General features: G+C 46.1%; 1 pseudogene; it reads right to left on the bottom strand.

The window, feature by feature from the left end:
- Positions 1 to 12,243: 12,243 nt before the first annotated feature.
- On the bottom strand, positions 12,244 to 15,576 carry LOC128592388 (leukocyte surface antigen CD53-like; annotated as a pseudogene).
- Between the last annotated feature and the right edge of the window lie 1,301 nt (positions 15,577 to 16,877).

The raw sequence follows: 16,877 nt of genomic DNA, 5'->3' as shown, positions 1-16,877 counted from the left end.
GGAGATCTAGCTAAAATTAGTCAAAATGTTTACACTAAAAGCTAGATTTTCATTGTAGATGAAACAATTTTACATTGCAAGAAAATGCTATCTAGAACTTTCACAGCAGGAGGGGAAACGTCAACTCCTGGCTGCCTCTTTTTAGATGCAAGTAATGACTTAAAGCCAATGCTCATTTACTATTCTGAAATGGTTCCTTAAGAATTATGCTAAATCTACTGTGCCTGCACTCTAGAAATGGAATAGCAACACCTGAATGACAGCACCTCTTGTTATAGTATGGTTTACTGGATATTTTAAGCCCACTGTTAAGACTTACTACCCAGAAAAGATTCTTTTCAAAACATTACTGCTCACTGACAATATACCTAGCCACCCAAGTGCTCTGGTGGAGTCATAATGTTGTTTTGTGCCTGCTAACACAACATCCATTCACAATGTAATTCCATGGATCAAGGAGTAATTTTGACTTTAACTTCTTATTGTTCAGGAAATACATTTCCTAAGGCTACAGCTTCCATAGATAGTGTTTTCTCTGATGGATCTGGGCAAAATAAGGTGAAAATCTTCTGTAGAGGACTTACTGTTCTAGACACTATTAAGAAAATTTGTCATTTATGAGGGGAGGTCAAAATATCTACCTTCATAGGAGTTAATGGAACAAGTTTATTCCATCCCTCCTAGGTAATTTTGAAGGATTTGAGACTTCTACAACTGCATCTGTGGTAGAAATAGCAAAATAACTAGAAGTGGAGCCCAAAGATGTGACTGAATTGCTGTGGTTTCATGATCAAACTTGAAGGAATGCAGAGTTGCTTCTTATGGATGAAGATGCTGTGAACATCATTGAAATGACAACAGCCTTTGGAATTTTACATGAACTTGATAAAGCAGCAGCAGGATTTGAGAGGATTGACTCTAATTTTGAAGGAAGTTCTGCTGTGGGTAAAATGCTATCAAACAGCATTACAAGCTACATACAGATAAATGTTTCATGAAAGGACAGTCAGATCTATGTGGTGAACCTTGAGGATGTATTGTTTTATGAAATTGCCTCAGCCACCCCCAACCTTCAGCAACCACTACCCTGATCAGTCAACAGCCATTGACCGTGAAGGAATACCCACCTCCAGCAAAAAAGATTACAATTTGCTGAAGACTCAGAAGATAGTTAGCATTTTTGAACAATAAACTATTTTTTGTGAAGGCATGTACATTTTTTGGACACAATGCCATTGCACACTTAACAGTGTAAACATAACTTTTATATGCACTGGGAAGCCAAAACATTCATATGACTTATTTATTATAATATTTGCTTTATTATGGAAGTCTGGAACCATACTCACAATATTTTTGTGATATGCTTGTAACTTCTAGAGAAAAATATAGGAGGAAACCTTCATAATCTTCAGGTAGACAAAGTAGATATCATATAGAAATTATTAAATATACAAGAAAATAATAAACTATACTTCATCAAAATTTAAAAGTCTTTAAAGAGAGCCTTTTGGAAATAAAATGGCAAGCTACAGTCTAGGAGCAAAATATGTGCAAATTATAAATGTATATCCAACAAAAGGCTTATACTTGGAATATACAATCTTTACAAAGCAACAGTAAGACAAACAACCAACACTTGAATAGATACTTTACACTTAGCCAATAAAAGTGTTTATCTAAAACAGCAACATTAAAAGACGCTTAACATATTACATACAGAGAAATTCATATTTAAAATACAAAGAAATGCCACTGCACACCCATCAAAGTGGCTAAAATTTAGACTGATAACACCAAATGTTGGCAAGAATGTGGAGCAACAAGAAGGAGCATTATTGGTAGCAATGGGAGTTGGTAGGAATTGGCAGTTCCTTATTAAGTTAGACATAACTTAAACTCATCCTAGAAAAAGTGCTACATACCTCCTTGCTGAATATCACTATAGTCACCTTCAAAGTGCTCCCCTTGGGAAGCTGTGCACTGACACCAGTGCCTAGTTCACCCTTCAGAGAACTTTTGGAACTCTGAAATGACCATCAGAGCTGTGGTTATACAATGGTCTCACAATTAGGTTTGTGAACTTGCCACTGTGCACTTATGTTGGCAGCACTATACAAACAACTCAGTAAGGTTTCACAACCTTGATATATCAGCGTAGTGTGTGTGCGTCAATGAGTGGTAGTGTCTTGCTGAGTGGTGTTCATTATTGTATGTTTTTGTGTGTTATGTGATGACAGCTGATGGCCATTCCATAAAAAGAGTTCCAAAATTGCTTGGAAGGGTGGACTAGGAGCTGGTGTCAATGCATAGCTTCCCAAGGGGAATGCTTCGAAAGTGAGGTATGTATAGCCCTTTTCCTAAGATGAGTTTGCAAACTTAATTTGCAGACCTTCATACACTCCCCAAATATCCCAGCAATTTAAATCCCAGGTATCAAACAAAGACTGGCATGTGAAAGGTGGATTTATTCATAACAGCCCCAAATTGGAACAAACTCAAATGTCTAGCAAGAGATGACTGGACAAGCAACTGCAGTGTGTTCACACAGTGGAGTCTATTCAGCAGCACAGATGAGTGGACGGCTGACCAGTGCAACAGTGTGGCGAATCTCAGCCCCTGCACATCCTGGGGAGCCAGGCCACAGATGCACATGCTCCCGTGTGTTTACACATGGGTGTGAAACTCTAGGAAGGACTGAATATATAGTGACAAAAAGCAGACCAGTGTTTGGGGACAAGGGTTCGTCACTGGGAAGGGACACAGAGGACTTCTTGGAGTAACGGGAAATTTCAATATCTCAATTGTGTTGGTGGCAGCAGGACCATATGAATTTGTCAGTTTATCAATCAGTAAGAAAATGAGCACATTCTGTGTAAATTATACTTCAAAATTGATATTTAATCCATGCTCCAAGTAGTCACTGAACAAATACCAAATGGTAGGCACTGGTTGGGTGAGAACAATGTACATACCAAGGGGAGCTAAGGATGTCTCCATGTTTCCAGCTAAAATAGGAGGATGAATCAAGGCAAATAAGAATTCAGGTAGAGCAGCAGGTCTGAGGCTTGTGTAGGTAAAAGAAAAGAGAGGGCGGCAGGGAGAGGGAGGGACAGGGACCGAGGTCCTGACTTGGGCCTCGGTGCTCCAGTGTCTTCTAACTTGCCCATTAGTCTGCTGGAGATTTTGTTACCTCTCCTGATTCAATAGCATATTCCATTAGCAGTGACAGAGTGTATTGGGGTTTAATTCTTGGGTCCAGTGTAATACTCTGCCATGTACACAGCACGTGGGAAGGGACATGTGGGATAAGCACCCAGCACTATTGGCAGCTTTATTTCTGCAATTTGAGCCACCTGCTTCTGTGGGCTGTACAGGTCACCTATAACCCAGGCCACCTGGGTTTCTTACCTCCTTCCATTGTCCCCTAAATTCAAAGATGATAAGTGATTGCCACAATTTGGGAGGAATGAGTTCTGTCTTATTTCTCTTGTCAGGCTGCCTGCCAAGTGAGTGGTAAAAAAATTGACATTTATTATGAATTTCTCAGGATCAGTCTCTGCCTTAGGGCTGAGTGCAAGATGACAATTTTGTACTTGTTTGCTAGGTACTGTAAATTCTTGGGTGAAATCACAGCTGGATGTTGGGGATGCTGTGCCATTTGGGTAGTAGGACTCTGTAATTAAACACACTTGATGCCCCAGTGCATGGCAAACATTGTGCTCCAAATTGTCTTCTTAGAACACAAGTGCTCTCTCAGTGTGTTTTCTCTGTGTGACACTAATGACTGTAGACCATTGAAGGCCATCCGCTCTTCCCTCAAGGTTTTCTAACTTTACTGGATGGAAAAGTTTTCATCCCTTACTTGGGATAAAGCCCACAGAAGCCTGGGATGACATCATACAGTGGTGGACATACGACTTCTTTAAGCAAACTATTAGTTAGTGAACTCATTTAGTACATCGGCAACCTTAGCTAGTGAAAGTAAGTGATCTTTGTTCAGAGCTGCGGTGCTATTAAGTCCTCTTATTCAGCTTCTGTGTGGACCCATGGGACTCAGATCCAGTCCTGTGTAGGGGTCACATGGGGTCCCTATGTGTTTACAAGTTGATTGGGAATACCAAATGCACATAAACAGTCAAGTACACACTTTTGTCATGTACAGGGAAGGGAATGAACATTAAATTCCACAAGCCAGAGTCCTGCTTGGTTTATACATTTATCCCATTATCTCAAAAGCATTCTGGCGTACAGAGGCGGAAGCTGTGTCCACGGGGACAGAGAATTTTGTACTTGTAGAATTTTGTACCTCCAGGAGGGGAGCCACACTGCACACCTGAACCTGTTGCCTCCAAACTCATTCTTTTTCCACTGTGTCAAGGCAGCAGGAAAGAATGTCAATAAACTAAAAGGTAAGTCTCAGTTTATGTTTACAGTGATCATAAAAACCTAAGTTTGAAAGGAAAACACATTTAAAGGCAAAGGCCCTTTCCATTTAGTATTTCTCATAGTGATGGAAATTCTACCATCTCAGGGTGATCAGAGACCATGCTGTGGTTTTAGAGCAGTTCAGACAAAGCCCTTGGCTGTATTTTCTGTCGTCAGTTCTGGTCATGCTCATCAACTTGGAGACCCAGGATTCAGGTAATTTCCTAAGTAGATTAAATGCCCAGGGGAGAAGCCTCTGGCTTACTGAGGAATCACAGTCTGCCTCATATGCACCTGAGTATCTTCCCACTGCAGGCTGCTGCCTGGCCCTGCGCCTCTCAGGAGCTCCCCTGCTGCCCTCTGCCTGGCTCTCTGCGTTGCCCACCTACTCTCTCCAAGGGGAGGTCAGACATCCCTGCAGACTAAGTGCTAGGGCCCATGTTTACATTTTTTGAATCCTAGCAAGTGAGGCCATTTTCCATTTATGTTGTAAGTGGGGGGAGGAACAAAGCCAAATCAGTTTAATGTCTTTTGGACTTCAGCCAAGGAACTTCTTTTAGCCCTTTTCAGAGGTCTGATAGACTGATTTCCTCAGCTATCTGGAAATGTCTTTACTTCAGTTTCAATTTTGAACTGCCCTTCTGGCACTTTCAGGATGCAGTTCCATCATCATCTCGGTTCTGTTGTCACTGGTGAGACATCAGCTGTCACCTGTTACTCCCCTGCCCCCTGTATCTGATGTGCCCTTGACTCTCTGACTGCTCTCAGGACTTTTCTTCAGCTTTAATTTTCGGCAGTGTGGCTCTTACTCGCACATTTGTACTTACCTAGCTCATGCTTTACTGAGCTTCTTGGATCTGTGGATCATTTCTTTTCATATTCTCTCTCCTTGCACCCGCTACTGTCCCACAGAGCTCAGAGTTCCCGTTCTACTCCTCACCGTGTTCATCTGATGCTGTGACTCAAGCTGCCTGCTGCCTGGTCGTCAGGTTCTCTGTTACTTCCCCTGCTGTATCTAATCTGCTGTGAAACCTGTTGAGTGGGTTCTTCATTTATGGTAGTGCATTTTTTATCTCTTGCATTTCTGTGAGTCCTTTCTTATATTTTTATATCTCCGCTTGAATTCCCCATGTATTGTCACATAGCATCTACCTTTCCTTTGGACTGTCAATGTATTTGTCATAGTTTTAAGGCTGTGATTCCAACACCTTGGCCACCCCTGTCTGCTTTCATTGAATTTTATCTCTTGTCGATGGGTTACATTTTCTTGTTTGGGGGCATGTCTCCTAAATTTATATGTCAGACATTATGTATGCATGAATAGCAAGTGGAAACTGAAGTAAATAATATTTGCCCCCTGAAAAGAGTGCTCCCCTTTTTCTGTCAGTGTGACTGCAGATGCTGCGGCCCATCTAATAGTGGTCAGGCCGGGTGGGTTTCCTGCACTTCTAGTTGGCTTCATCCCCACGGGCCTTGCATATGCTGAGGTTGTGGCCAGGACTGAGCTGTCAGCAGGACTTAGGATCTTAGCCCCAGCGAGACTTCCAGCCCACTTGGTGCACTTTGAACCACAGACCCTTCTCTGCCTTACAGACTGCACTCAGCTTTTGGGTGTTCCCTGCTTTCCAGTCCTGCCTCTGACTTTCTAGGCCCGAGAGGCCTTTCGACCTGCTCTGTGGCCTCCAACCTTCCCTGGGCCACCACAAACCATTTGGTGAAGGCCTCAAGTCCCTTGGAGGGATGTCTCTCAGCTGTGTGATGCTGGTCACTGAAGGCCCAGGGTGGAGGTGGGGGTGGGCTCCTGGTCAGCACACACACTGCCCCAGGGCATCTTCTGTGAGTGGCTGGTTTCTCTTTCTCCCCATCCCTAATGGGTTCCTCCACCTTCCATCATTTCAGCTGGAGGAAAGTAGCTGTGGGGTCTCTTCTCCTTGTGTTTGTTTTTGTTTTGTTTGCATTCTCAGCTCCCTGGTGAGTTACAAGCAAACAAGTCATTTTGAAGCTTAAGCAGATGTTCTTGCGTTAGGGTAACATCCATGATTTCTTGTGATTTCATTCAACAAATATTTATTTGCCAAAAATATCTTGTTTCACATAAACGTTGCTCCTTACATCACACTGGACTTGGTAGGAAAGTCTTAGCCCTTGGTTTTGCTGTCTGTACACCCACAGCAGCTCACCTTGCTTCTCAGAGTCCTGTCTCCCTTCTGAAGAAGGCAGGTAAGAGAATTTCTAACCAGAGTTAAGTGTTGGGCTCCCAGCTGTCCCTTGGGGGTTGCTCTGCCAGTGGGCAGGGAGCATCTCAGGTGAGCTGGATAGGGCCCCTCTCCTACCTTCCCTGGATGAGAGGCATAGAACCTGCATTTTCTTTTTCTTTATTATTATTATTATTATTATTATTATTATTATTATTATTGTGTGTGTGTGTGGTTTTTGGCCAGGGCTGGGTTTGAACCCACCACCTCCGGCATATGGGACCCGTGCCCTATTCCTTGAGCCACAGGCGCCACCCAGAACCTGCATTTTCTTATCCTGGTAAAATAAAAGAATGGATTAGACTAATCAATATATATGGCAAAATACTGGGCAAATTCCTATTAGAATCAATAAGAACAATAGGCATGGTTTACAGAGCTCTGTGCTGGGCACTGTTGATTTGATCTGGTTTCCCCTCACCACACCCTCTGAGGCAGGTACTGTTCATCAACTCCAGGAAACACTCAGGAAGCACACTCAGATTTGTAAAACCCACTCAAGGCTCAGAGGTCGTAAGCAGTGGAACTGGGATGTGAACCTAAGCAGTCTGCTGAGCCCATGTTGCCCAAGGATTCCCCACTTCAGCTCTGGTTTCAGGGAGGACAGGAAGTGCCACCACTGGAAAGAATGGGAGGGGTAGCGAGGACAGGAAGAGGGTCCCAGGTGGCATTCTGTTGACCATGGAGCCACGCCAACTGGGACTGCCAAAAGGGGTGTCAGGGGTGCCACAAGGGGCAGAGCCCCAGAGACGGCAACAGCCAGTCTGACCTGCAGGCGAGGCAGGGTCTGCAGGAGGGAAGGGAGACTGCTCTCTGCAGGTCCTTGTCCTTTGGCTGGTCCCTTCTTTTGTCACAACTACTGCTAAGACCATGAGGAAAAGGTCTTGGGGAAGCAATGTGAATACAAGACTACGCACCTGCAGGAGCAGGTGCTGAGGGCCTTCCTGAGGGCAGGCAGGTCTGGGCAGCCGCTTCCCTCTCTATCCCTTTTTCCTCCATCCTTTGCCAGAAAGTGACTAATCCAGCAGGCTGTGTCTCCTTTAACCTACGACAGCCCTGCAAGGCAGACAGCTCATTCTCACCTTCACTTGAGGAGGCTGATGTTTGGGGAGATGAAAGGGTTGCTCAGGGTCACACAGCTCGTGGGGAGTGTGGCCCAGGGCCCGGGCTTCTCATCCTGTAAGGCAGGCCTGTGTGGCCTAAAGCTGGGCTTTGCGTCTTTAATTCATTTTCAAATTTTTCTTCCTTTCCTTTCCTTCCTCTTTGCCTTCCTCCATCTCACTTTGTCACCCTCGGTAGACTGCCATAACGTCACAGCTCACAACAACTTCAAACTCTTGGGCTCAAGAGATTCTCTTGCCTCAGCCTTCCAAATAGCTGGGACTACAGGCGCCTGCCACAACACCCAGCTATGTGTTTAGAGACAAAGTCTTGCTCTGGCTCAGGCTGGTCTCTAACTCCTGAGGTCAGGCGATCCATCCACCTCAGCTTCCCAGAGTGCTAGGATTATAGACGTGAGCCACTGGGCCTGGCCTTTATTTATTTCGATTTTTACTTTTTATTTTTCAGAGACAGGGTCTTGCTCTGTCACTCAGGCTGGAGTGCAGTGGTGTAATCATGGCTTACTGCAGCCTTGAACTCCTAGGCTCAAGTTATCCTCCTGCCTCAGCCTCCTGTTCATCTGGGACTGCAGATGTGAGCAACTGCACTCAGCTTGTTTTAAAATCTTTATGTGGAGTCTTTGGCCTCTGACAAGAACCAGGAGGGAAGGACCTGCTCCCAGGGAAAAGCCAGGCTTTGCCCAGAGATAGGGGCAAGAAGCCTGGGAGAAAGGGGGACAACCCTGGTGTGAAGTTGCCCTTCAGAGCAGGAGTTCCTGATATGTAGCCAAAGGTGCAGGGAGGGGTGTGGAACAATGAGGGGTTAAGCAGAGTGATAGGGGCTGATGTGGGTGGGGTTCATGTGAAAATAGCCCAGAGTCTGGGGTTTCAGCCCAGGGGTGGGCTTGGAGCAGGGGGCTGTCCTGGTGGTGGGCAGCTAGCAGGCCTAGAGCCAGTGCCTCTGGACTACAGGAGAGGGGACTTGTGGTTTTGCCTCCCAGGGACATTGGCAATGTCTAAGACATGTGGGCCATGGGAGGTGCCTTGGCCCCTGGGTGGCAGAGGCAGGGTTACTGAACCCCCTGCCAGCACAGGGCAGCCCTACCCCAGGGAATCATCAGGCCTAGACGTCAGCAGCGCTGAGACACAGAGACTCCAGTCCCCTGGCTGCCTCCTGGCCCTCTCTTTCCCAGACCACCGGAATCTAGGCCGCAGCTCCCAGCAGCAACCCACCTGCCCGAGATCACAATACTGGACTCAACACTTGGAGACCAAATCACCTGCCTGAATCTGAATCTCTGTCAGGACCCCCACTTGCCCCAACTGGGGATCACCCTAGATATTTCCTTTGCCCCTGTTCACATCCAGACTCCTCAGAGCTGGCAGGGAGCTGCTCTGACACGACCAGGGATCCATCCTCAGTGGGTTGCTCTGCAGGTTCCCAGAAGTTCCACTTCCTAAGTCCCCTGGTCATGTCCTGCCCCTACTGTCTGTCCTTCTGGTGTCCATAAATCTGACTGTGACACTCTCCTCCTTAAAATCTTTTAAAGACACCCTACTGCCCTGGGAATGCATAAGAATTGCAGACACCCACTTAACACTCCCTGTGTATAGGCACCCTCAGTTTCATTCTCCCCACGACTATTACTGCTGCTGTTTTACAATGAGGAAACTGAGGTACAGTAAATAGCACATCAAGGTCACACACACTTTGAGCCAGTACTCTCTGACGCCACAGACCAAAGTCCCTTGTGTGACCCTGGTGGGGTCTGCCTGCCTTCCATCTGCCTGGCCCCCTAATCCCAGCCACATGCCCCTCTGGCCAGCTCCTCGCTCCCTGCCCCTGACCTATTCAATGTCTTCTCACCCCTACCCCCACGTCACACCCGATCCCCAAGAACTTCCTTCCTCGCTATTTAGTTCCAACCTGTCTCCCCATGGAGGCTGCGGCCTTCTCGGGAGCAAGACCGGTGTCTGGTGTTGCTCGTCTCCGTATCCCCAGCCCCTCATATAGCACCTGGTGCCCTAGATGGGCAGACGTGTGTTGGAAAGAAGCTTAGTCAATCATGCAGAAGGAACCTCTTACCAGAGAAAATCCAGGAAGGGTGACACTGCCCACTGGGCCAGGAATTGCAATAGTGTGCAGTAAGCACGGCCCTGCGGGCGGTCACCTCCCCAGGCTGCAGACATCAGTGCTCAAGGATAATCAGCCACAAGCAGACACAGTCATGCTTCAGTGGTCAGGAAGAAAGCATCCCCACGGTGGATGCATACTGAACTGTGAAAAGTGAGGTGGAAAGAAATGAACCCCACCGAGGCCTCCCCTCCCTCTCCCCATTCTCCCCCTCTGCCATTTCTTACCCCCTTCCCTCTTCTTTTCTCTCCACATGGAGCAGCCCAGGGCCAACAGGACCTTTCCATGGACGCCTCACTCTTGCCTGCCCAACCTGGTGCTGCTAGTTTCCTCAGGGTGGTGACTTAGGTGTTTTAATTGAAAATTCCAGGTGGGTCTGTGCGGCTTTAACAACCCTAGTGGGCAGTGTTCTGTCCGGCCGTGGTGTGCTGCCACCTGGTGCACGGACTTGCTGTGACCTCTGGACGCCTCCCTCTTCTTTAGACACCTGCACGTGGGCTGCCTGTGCCATGTGAAATTTTTATCCAAGCTAATATCTTTGAAGCAAATAAAATTTTTAATAACTTCATTGAGGTATAATTTAAAATTCACTTTGTTTTCAGTATACAATTCAACAGTTTTTAAATTCGTTGACAGAGTTGTGCTACCATCACTGCAATCTGAATATTAACTTTTCCATCACCCAACAAAGCCCCGATGCCCAGCAGCAGTCAGTCCCTGTTCCCACTTCAGCCCCAGGAGACCAATCATCTGTCCATGGTCTTCTGGGAACCTGCAGAGCAACCCACTGAGGATGGATCCCTGATCGTGTCAGAGCAGCTCCCTGCCAGCTCCTATGAAGTCATTCTCCCCTTTGGGGGGGGAGGAGAGTCTCACCACTGATCTCTGGCTGGACACACAATGCCAGTGAGAGACCCACAGGTCCAACACTCCTTGCAGACAATGTGGCCATGTCACTAGTTTGGGCTGATGGGATTTGAGGTTGCAACTTCCACTTTAACTCTTTAAAAGTGAAGTTGCCTGTCCGTTTATTCTCCTCCCACAATCCAAAAGCTGCAGCACAGGTGTGGGAGGACTTCCAGGAGAGGTGAATGAGGAGGTCTCTGAGTGACCTCATTGGGCAGAGTCCCACCAGCTTGGGCCACTAGTCTTTAGGAGAGGGAGATGGAGGCTTCTGTGGCATGACGACCACAGCATTAGTGGCGTCTTTGTTACAGCAGCTGAGTGTAGACTAACATGGTATCTCAGTGGACTAGCACAAAGGGCTCCAGCTCAGCCCTCGGTGTCTTGAAGGCTGCTGCACCGTCAAGCAGTCCGGTTTCTTCCTGCAACATCTTGGACACAGACGTGCGTGTATGCCCAGGGGCTCTGTTTTCTTATAACTTCTCAGACCACCAGCAGCACCAAGGACAGCACAGCCAAGCACAAAGATGGCCCAGCTGTCTCAGCTGGAGAGCTGCTGCCCTGGAAAAAATGAGCCTGGGGATGTCCCAACCCCCATGAAGGGAAGGGTGGGCTTGTGCCCTGCTGCGCGGCTGGCTGTCTCCACAGCTGGCCAGGCTCTCATCCCCTCTGTCAGGATGAGGCCAGGACTCAGGATCACCCCCACCCCCTGGGGACACAGCTCCTACCAGGACCAGCCCCACACACTGTAGACAAAGACCAGACTTCTGAGGTTACAACAAGGCTTCACACACAAGTCAGCGACAGCAGTGTCCCTGCTCCTGCAGTCATGAGCCAAACCTGACCAGAGATTTTCTCTGTCAGGGGCCCCTGAAGCTGCCTGGTGGTCCCCACTGAGCACCCCGAGCAAACATATCTGTCTATCCCCAAAGTTAAATTTGGTTCTCTGGGTTTAACAATATGCAATTTGAGTTTTCTCTTTAATGGACTCACAGGTTTAAGACTAGACTTTTGGGAGAGGGGTTCAAAGTCCCAATATCCAGTGTCCCTGCCCCTCCACAGCTTTGTCTGCAGTGAGAGGAGGGTGGGAGAATTCTCTCACTGTTCTCCGACATTACCCAGGCAAAACCTGGGTCTGAGTGTAATTCACTCAGAAGAAAATGTAGAGTAAAAAATATTGAAAAGAACAAAAAGGATTTTGTTTTGTTTATTTTATGAAAGGTTAGAGCTACATCCTGAGCCTCCTCGCGCCAGTGCCGGGGGCATCACTGCAGAAAGTCCGAGAGTGTGTGACTTCAGCCCTGGCTCACCCCGCTCAGCACTCCTGCCTGTGCGCCTTGTCGGAGCGTGTGGGCTTGCTTGGATGCCCCCTCCCTGTGACATTTGAAATTTGCCCACCTGCCCATGACGGCTATTCCCTCTGCTACGACACTACGGCCCCAGGGAAGACATCGTCCACACCGCAGCTGGGAGGAGCCGTGCTGAACCTGATCCCAGCACTGGGCATAGAGGACACAGCTCTCACTCCCCTCTTGTCCTGTACCCCAGTTAGGAGTCAGGCAAAATTTCTTTGTATAGGCATGTCCCTGGGGACAGGCACCAACATAAATGAGGGAAAGGGCATGGGCTGTGTCCAGGGCCAATCTTCTCTCACCCTGGCCCATGTGGCCACCTGGGGGCCCATGAGGACCAGGTCTCACAAATATGTAGTTAGAAGTGTGAAGCCTTCTTTTCTTTTCTTTTAATTATTATTTATTTATTTATTTTGCAGTTTTTCAAACATAGGCACTTAATTCTTTTCCCCATCAACTTTATTGATCCACTTCTGGATCACCAAGCAAATAATCCCATGACCCTAAAACAGTTCTCTAGTGCCCATTTGAGGCCAGTCCATACCCTCACCCCTCCCTGGACTCTACGTGCAGGTGTCAGGGCGGGTCCCCCATTGAAGGTGCCTCTGGCTCCTGCACGCTGGTGTTGGTGCTGGCGTCAGTGCCTCCTCTCTTCTGCTGAGTAATATTCCACTTTATTAACCAGCCTGGTGCAGGACCCAGGGCTAGTGAGGCAGATTGTCCCAGATTTGACCAGTTAAAGCTGGTTCTGCGTATTTTTTTTTTTTTAGACAGGACCTGGCTCTGTTGCTAGAATACAGTGGCATCATCATAGCTCACAGCAACCTGAAACTCCTGGGCTCAAGCGATCCTCCTGCTTCAGCCTCCCTGAAGCCACTGCTCCCAATTTGGTTCTGGGTCATTTTAACGTGTCTTCATCATTCTTTGATCATTGACTTGCCTATAAACAAGATCTGTAGGTGCCCGTGTGCATGTGTGTGTGTGTGTGTGTGTGTGCAGGGAGGTAAATTTATTGAGGTAAATTCACATGTCATAAATCAGCTATTTTAGGGCGGCGCCTGTGGCTCAGTGAGTAGGGCGCCGGCCCCATATGCCGAGGGTGGCGGGTTCAAACCCAGCCCTGGCCAAACTGCAACAAAAAAATAGCCGGGTGTTGTGGCGGGCGCCTGTAGTCCCATCTGCTCGGGAGAATGAGGCAAGAGAATCGTGTAAGCCCAAGAGTTAGAGGTTGCTGTGAGCTGTGTGACGCCACGGCACTCTACCCGAGGGCGGTACAGTGAGACTCTATATCTACAAAAAAATAAATAAATAAATAAATAAATCAGCTATTTTAAATTGTACAATTTGGTGGCATTTAGTAAATTTACAATGTTGTGCAACCATCTCTACGTAGTTCCGAAATATTTTCATTATCCCAAAGAGAAACCCCATACCCATTAAACAATAACCCCCAATTCTCCATGCCTTCCCACTCCTGATAACCTGCATCCTACTTTCTGCTTCTGTGAAATGGTCTATTCTAGATGTTTCACATAATCAGAATCATATAATCTGCGACCTCTGTGTGTGGCTTATTTCACTTGGTGGAATGTTCCTGAAACTCATCCTTGTGCTAGTATTTCATTCCTTCTTTGAGTTGGATAATATTCCATAGCCTGGGTGTGCCTCACCTTATTTACTTGGTTAGGGAAACTGGGATGTTTCTGCCTTTTGGCTGTTGTAAATAATTCTGCAATGAATATTCCTATGGAAGAATCTGAGTCCCTGTTTTCCATTATTTGGTGAACATACCTAGGAGTGGGATTGCTGGCTCATCTGGTAACTCTGTGTTTAACTTTTTGAGGAACTGCCAGGCGGTTTTCCTAGGTGGCTGCACCGTTTTACATTCCTGCCAGAAATGTCTGAGGTTTCCTATTTCTTCACATCCTCCCCAACATTCATTATTTCCTTTTTTGAATAATAGCCAGCATAAGGGGTATGGAGTAGTATTTTGTTGTGGGTTTTATTTTTGAGACAGGTTCTGCTTTTTTTTGTTTTGCTTTGAGGTTATAAGCTACTTGATTTAATGAAGAGTTAAAATTATACATTAACAAAACCTTACCCAAAAGAGACATAACAATAGAACTTTTTTGAATGTGATTATCAGCTAAGACACTGGTTGAAGTCAGGATATGAATTACTGGATAGTTTTTTCAGAAAGATGTAAAATAAATCAACAAGACATTTTAATCAGGAAAGTGATGTGAAACCTTGCCCTTTGGAGAAAGTGTACTCTGTCATTCCTGTAGCCATGACCTCTAGCCAAAAATAAACAGAGGGCGTAGCAATGATCCAGTGAGTCTGGATCCAGGACTTGCTTTAGCTTGTCTCTTGCGTAACTTTGGAGAATAGACTGGGATAAAGTCTATTTCACAATAGGAAAATGAAAAATTAGTATCTTGGACCCACCCTTTGATCTTGAGCTCTTAGTGTCACATATTCTCTTGGCCTCTTACGTCCAAAAACCACTCATCTGTTATTTCACCACCTTAAGAGACATGGCTGCTGCCATCAGTGGGTACAAGGTTGTCTTGCTGCCTGAGATGGGAAATACCTGGTTAACACCCTCTCCTCTGGTTTTATAAGACAGGGACCTATACTGGGAAGAGATGAGAGGAGGGAAAGATGCCAGTACAGCAGGCAATCACTTAGGGCTTCCTAATATAAATGGCTTTGGATTTCCAGAGATGAAACAAGTCTCTCCAGCACAAAGCAGGTGCAGGTGACAGCCCTAGGTCCTGGATGGTTTTATCAATCTGGCAGTTCAGGTCAGTGCAAAGGACACCCCCAATACCTGGATCACACACATACACAGATGGTGATGATTCCAACATATAGGAAATAGGACTGAAACCACAGTCTTGCTTTTGTATAGCAACCCTTCACTTGTGGATATGGGGGACAAGATGGTGGTGGGCCTCTGGACCAATCACTTGTGCCATTTATACCACAGCGCTGTAGAAATGACTGCATGGGGTCCCACACCTCCTTGGTGCTGTTGTCTGAGTGTTAACTGCTCTTTGTTAGGCCCTCCGCCACATACTCCTTTAGTTTCTTTTCATACACAAGGAGCAGGATGGCCAAGATCACCTCTGCAAGAAGGAAGATCAGCAGCAGGATGAAGACCAACATGGGCAGGCACTTGTTCTCCTTGGTAGAGCCCATGCAGCCGCCATGGCAATGGAGCCCACAATGACAAGGGCAAACGCATTTACCAGGAAGGGGGAGTCATGGAAGAGCACTCCAAAGTTGTTGTGTACCAGGAAGTAGATTCCAGAGCCCCAAATGCAGCAGCCACAGAACCAAAAGAGCAAGTTGAAGAAAAACAGAACATAATTCAGCAGTTTCAAGCTACTTATGCCCATGCTGGGATAATCTTGCCCCTTATTAGTCCTTCAGGCAGGATTTGGTGATTATCCTTGTGTCAGATGAGACAAGGTTGATAACACGGGTGTCCAGGGCTATTTGTGTTTGAGACAGTGTCTTGCTCTGCCTCCTAGGCTGGAGTGCAGTGGCCCACTCATAGCTCATTGCATCCTTGAACCCCTTGGCTCAAGTGATCCTCCCACCTCAGCCTCACAAAGTACTGAGATACAGATGTAATAATACTCAAGTCAGATTTGACTTCTGCAATTATAAGAGGTGCTCAGTGTGACTTATATCATTTTTTGTTATCAGTATATATTGAATATTGCAATTTTAATACAATAGTTTCTTTTCTCAAAATGGATATACATTTTCGGAACTCTCCTTATTCTTTCCTTGAATGGCTAGGAACTTCAGTAAAAAGTCAATTGACTACAGATTTATGGGTCATTTCTGGAATCTCAATTCTACCCCATATATATATATATATATATATATCCTTATGCCAGTACCACAGTGATTTAATTACTACAGTTTCGTAGCAAGTTTGAAATCAGGAAGTGTGAGCCCTCCAACTTTGCTTTATTTTTTCAAGAATATTTTTGGCAATTTAGGGTCCCTTGCAGTTTTATATGAATTTTAGGATCAGCTCTTCCATATCTTCACAGATATAATGGGGTTTTGCTAGGTATTACATGGAGTCTATTTTGATAGAGGTTGCATCTATCAAACCTGTAGAATACTTTAGGTGGTATTTGTATCCTAATAGCAAATCTTACAATCCCTAAACATAGACTATCTTTCCAGTTACTTAGCTATTTTCATTTTTTTTCAGAATAGGTGAGGAGACAAATTGCAGTGAAATTTTAGAAAGAAAAGCAAATAGATGAGTGGTAAATAATCCAGCAGATTAAAAAAATATTTCTAAGCAGGTATGGAGAAAGTCAAGAAATCAATCTCACTTTACCTCAAATTAATGAAAAGTTCAGTAATTTCCAGCACCATGTGCCTCTGGAGGAGTGAGCAGGTGGGAATGTGGGAGGCTGGCTGAGATAAAGTGGACCGTTGGGAAGTCCACATAAGAGACAGTGAGATTCAACCTTCCATCATTTGGCAGAGTACTTCTTGCCCACGGGAAACTGTCTGGAAGGTTACTTTCTGGTCAGGGTTAAAACCAAAGGTCTCTTGACTAGGGGCACTTGGCATAAATGGCACCATGGGTGCTGCACCAGCACAATGTTTAAATGAATAGGTACTTACTGATCCCTCAGACCTCTTCTCTCACTCACTTCCCAGAGCT

This window comes from Nycticebus coucang, chromosome 8, assembly GCF_027406575.1.
Source record: "Nycticebus coucang isolate mNycCou1 chromosome 8, mNycCou1.pri, whole genome shotgun sequence".
Taxonomy (NCBI): Eukaryota; Metazoa; Chordata; class Mammalia; order Primates; family Lorisidae; genus Nycticebus; species Nycticebus coucang.
This window is presented reverse-complemented; position numbering and strand designations above follow the sequence as displayed.